This window comes from Nicotiana tomentosiformis, chromosome 4 (genome assembly GCF_000390325.3).
Source record: "Nicotiana tomentosiformis chromosome 4, ASM39032v3, whole genome shotgun sequence".
Classification (NCBI taxonomy): Eukaryota; Viridiplantae; Streptophyta; class Magnoliopsida; order Solanales; family Solanaceae; genus Nicotiana; species Nicotiana tomentosiformis.
Window position 1 is genome coordinate 131,369,182 of NC_090815.1, and position 3,040 is coordinate 131,372,221.

At 32.7% G+C, this 3,040-nt stretch overlaps 1 long non-coding RNA gene across 1 annotated transcript; it reads left to right on the forward strand.

The window, feature by feature from the left end:
• The first annotated feature begins 407 nt into the window (after positions 1–407).
• LOC117280392 (uncharacterized) lies at positions 408–2,773 on the forward strand. Its single transcript, XR_004510930.2, has 2 exons — positions 408–918; positions 2,430–2,773. It is a non-coding gene; the product is annotated as an uncharacterized lncRNA (long non-coding RNA).
• Positions 2,774–3,040: the final 267 nt, after the last annotated feature.

The window sequence follows — 3,040 nt, forward strand, 5'->3', positions numbered from 1 at the left end:
TAAAAGTAGTATTTTAAAAATATTTGCTTATTTTTATTTTTAATAGGATTTCTAGTCAACTTTTAGGTTTAATTGTAAAACATAAGTTTGAAAACACAAAAATAGTTTTATAACGTTTTTTTAGCTTATTATTATTTTATAATATTTATAACATTTTAAAAAAATACCAAAAATATTTTCATTTTAATATATAGTTCACTTTAATGATGTATTCTTATTAACTAAGATTAATTAGTATATTTTGGTAGTATTTTTATTTTTATTTTTATTCAATGAGAAAAAATTTAATTTGGGCCTATTGGGAGTTCATTTTCGGATTTTAGTGGCCTACCAAGACAAAGATCTATTCTTCCCAATCCATTTTAGCCCAAACCCTTTTATCATCCATCAAACCCCTCCTCCCTTAATCATAACCATTGATCTACTTTCATCCGAGGGCCAATACTCACTCCCCATTACCATATAAAAACCAAATTAACACCCCAAAACCCTAAGTTAATTCCCCCACTTCAGACACAAAAGACTCCCGCAGTCACCCCTTCTTCAAAAAAAAAAAAACAGCCACACCTAAAATCAGCCGCACCTCCCAAATATAGAGAGATCTCCATCGTCACTCTCTCTGAAAAAAAGAAAAGTTGTAGTTTGGTGATGATATTTTCAGCAAGTTAAAAAAAAAACATTGTGAGTCGAATTTTAGCAGATCGGCAAAACCAGAACATCTCTATACAAAAGTTCAGGTTCGAACACCACCAGATTTCGGCCTGAAACTGTTCAGATTTAGCCGGTCTTGCGATTTTCCGACGACTCGAGTTTCAATTTTCTGTTCGAGGTTGCGTTGCCGGTCCGGGGTTCCAGTTAATACCTCGTTTGAGCGTTGCTATTTCTTTGGTGCTAGCTTGCTTTGTATGCAGCAAAAAGGTTAGAATACAATAACAAAAAGTCTATTTTCATTTACATATGATTTTGGTTGGTTTCAGGTATGAAAATGTGACTTTCTCCGGTCACATTAGTAAGTGACGTTGTGATTTATGAATGTGCTATGCTTCCTCTAGTAGTCTCTTGAATTAGTTTCATTATTGAGGATCTCGATTACGAGGAGGTGATAATGAAAATTCTTGGGTAATTCAACTATCTTCATTTGAGTTTCAGTTGGGCGGTTACTGCTTTTAATAATGTGACAGTGATCTTTAACAATGTTCTTGGGCTTAACAAGTTTAATCTCTGGACCTCATTGATTTTAGTCAATAGATTAAGATAAATGTCTCATAATTTTAAAGGTAGAGTAATAGCTCCTTCCATAATTCTCATGCCTTACAATAATCTCTAATTAGCTTTAGTAAATAGTTAATGAATATGGTAGCTTACTTTAGACACGATTAATAATAATTTCTCGCGACTATGGGTACGGTTCCCGTGGCATAGTAGCGATACATAAAGCAAAGTTCGGATGTGCATCGCGGGTGCATTTTACGTAGCGCGATTTGCAATATGTACCAAAACGATAAGTGTACGACATCATAACTTGTTCCAGCAATAATTCCATAAGCACTAAAAAGCGATTAAATTAATTAAAAGCAGTTTTAAAGTAAAAAATGCACAGTAGGTTTCAAATATGTATTAAATCAGATAATTAGGCCAATTATTAATAGTTGAGCGACCGTGCTAAAACCACGGAACTCGGGAGTGCCTCACACCTTCTCCCGGGTTAACAGAATTCCTTATTCGGTCTTCTGTATTCGCGGACCATAAATAAGAGTCAAATTTTCTCGATTTGGGATTTAAAACAAAACCGGTGACTTGGGACACCACAAATTATTTCAAGTGGCGACTCTAATTAAATAAATAATCTCATTTCGATTTATGCCACTTTAATTAAAAACTCCCCTATCCTTCGGGAAAAAGGAGGTGCGACATCAACAATAAAGCCCAAAAGTCTCATCACCCAAAAAACAAAGTTTTAAAAAAAAGAAGAAAAGAAAAAAAGGACCTAAAAGCATATCCACATCTCCCAATTTTAATCGTTTTCAAATGTCCTATGTTTGCCCATTTATTTCATCCCTTTCAGTATGTCCGGTAGTGTAGAATCTTTCGTAGAGATTTTCAGTGGCGGACCCAGGATTTTGTGCAAGCGGGTTCAATTTTAGAAGTATACAAATTTAGTCATAAAATAGTAGTTGTCAAGTGGGTTCAAAAAAAATATTTATGCAAAATTTACACAGCTTTAATTCTAATTTATACATATACACAATATTATTTTTTTGTGAAGCGGGTTTAGTTGAACCCGCTAGCCACCACTTGAGTCCGTCACTGGAGATTTTTGCTATATAATTTTAAATTTTAAATTTTAAATTAGGATGTTTAATTATATGTAGTTAAGATATTGATATTACTGATGGTTTCGATTAATTTTGTTCTTTTGTGTTTGATAGATTATCATACAACAGAAGTTCAAACATTCGAAGGCAAACCGACGACAAATACTACGTTAATATTCGGCCAAAAATTGTGTATGACGTGAAGTTTTCTCATACTTTAGAGATCTGAATATATATTTTTATGTGTAGGATTTGAAGTTTTCTTATTTTCCTTTTTCTTATCATACATTTTTAAAAATATATTTGTTCATATCCTTTTTTTTCCTAGGTTTAGTGTGCACTTGCTTCTTTTGGTATTCGTATTATGTTGGTCTTCTGCGAATGGTTATGCATATATATGGAAAAAGGAATACTTGTAAAGTTAATAATATTTGGTAATATTTATAGGATTATCTTTCCCTGCTGGTTATTGATATGGAGCGGGGAGGAGGGGGGAGGGGTAGAGGGTGAAATTACACTTTTTTGTGACTTATAAGGGAAAAATCATTGTCTTTTTCTTCTTCTTCTTCGTGAGACTTTTCTCATTTTGAGTTTGAATCTTACGTCGTTTAATAATAGAAGAAAAATCACATAATCATTTGTCTTTAGAAGATTTTATGTAACTTTTATTTTATTGTCTTTGAGTATAACTATTTGACAATTATCTTCTTATGAATATGTAAAGT